General features: G+C 38.6%; 1 non-coding gene across 1 annotated transcript; it reads right to left on the minus strand.

Moving 5' to 3' along the window:
* Window positions 1-1314: 1314 nt before the first annotated feature.
* trnaw-cca lies at window positions 1315-1386 on the minus strand. Its single transcript has one exon. It is a non-coding gene; the product is annotated as a tRNA-Trp (tRNA).
* Between the last annotated feature and the right edge of the window lie 206 nt (window positions 1387-1592).

Raw genomic sequence — 1592 nt, forward strand, 5'->3', positions numbered from 1 at the left:
TCAAAAAGTTAGAGAACACAGAACCTTTACACAAGATGTTTGAAAGTATGATTCATCCGTGAGCAATGAGCAACAGTAAGCATGTTGTATTTATAGCAACCAGTGTTTACTGTGCACAGACGAGCTGAAGATGCTGATGTAGGGGTTTTTACAAAGGAAACCAAACCATAATCACTTCAGTAATTTACAGGCATGCATACATTTCCATTTAAAAGTCACATGTGTATTATGTTTAAAGATAAAGACTGTTTTATAACTGGACCCAGTGGCTTACATTTATAACTAAAGATTTGAAGCTGTGATCTATCTATGTATGGACATCATATAGACACATTCCTGAGTGTTAGTCTTTCTAATATTTTCCAATATTTAGTCTTGTACAACAACCCTTTTTGTTACTATCTTGACTGTCTTGCATCAGACGACAGGCATCAGTAAGGAGGTGGCCCCATGTTACTGGTGGAGGTAGCTGTATGGTGCACTTATAAAGCACAATTCATCATTTGGTGATGCTTTAAAGGGAAAATGAAGCACACAATCAAGTAAACTGCATCTTATCGACGAGTTCTGCTCTCATCAATAATATTTAACACTACTGACAAATGTTAGCATATAAGAAGAAAACACAGCAGCTGTTATGTTTTTTAGCATGGGTGTTGCCATCTTGCTGTACAGTGGCCCCTGACATCATGGGGTTGGTGATTCCCATGGCAGTAGACAGCGAAAGAGAGAAGCAGTGAAAGATTGAGGAAGATAGATTCTTTTAGTCAGATACACATGGCGTGTACTTTTAACATGTGGTTACAGCTAGCTTAGCTTACGTGCTACAAACCTGCTTGCTACGTCACCTCAAAATGGCGACTCCCTAGCAGGCCCGCCAGCTGAAAAATGACAAAAAATAAACTTTTCCCATCTTTGATGTTGGCAACTTTTTAATATTTGACTTTGACAACGGTGCTATGTCAGATATAGTTTTTACAGTACAAGGACCCCTTTAATGTATTGATCACTTTCAAGTTGCAGCTGGTAAAGGTGAAGACAAGTCTCTGTGACTATTTTTTATATTGCTGGCTTTGTTCATGAATTGCCACCGGGTATCAATAAAGATTTATTTCTAATCTAATAACTGGTTTAAAACATAACAACTAAAACCAGGTTTGCCAGAAAGTACTGCTCGTCTTATTTTTCCAACATAATTGTGTTTCTTTGGTCCCGATTTATATGAACTAACATTCCTTCTAAACCCACACAGTGAGCAGACTGAGTATTCTTTGACAGGATTTTATTTATTCTGGTGAAAATTCAGTAAAGTTTTGACCCCGACGTGATTTGAACACGCAACCTTCTGATCTGGAGTCAGACGCGCTACCGTTGCGCCACGAGGTCCTGCTTGCAGGGCAAAAAATATAAAGTTTGGACAGAGAGAGTCTAGCCTACTATGATTTCATCCAGTTTTATTAGCATAACGGCACAAATTGCCTCTAGGCACTTTACAAAACTCAGTCATAGATACATACATCTGATTAAGGTTAGCTCGTTAAAAAGCGTTAATTCAGCTGTTAGCCACGTTAAGCTGCATGCTAGCCATTGTG

Source organism: Mugil cephalus, chromosome 18 (assembly GCF_022458985.1).
Source record: "Mugil cephalus isolate CIBA_MC_2020 chromosome 18, CIBA_Mcephalus_1.1, whole genome shotgun sequence".
Classification (NCBI taxonomy): domain Eukaryota; kingdom Metazoa; phylum Chordata; class Actinopteri; order Mugiliformes; family Mugilidae; genus Mugil; species Mugil cephalus.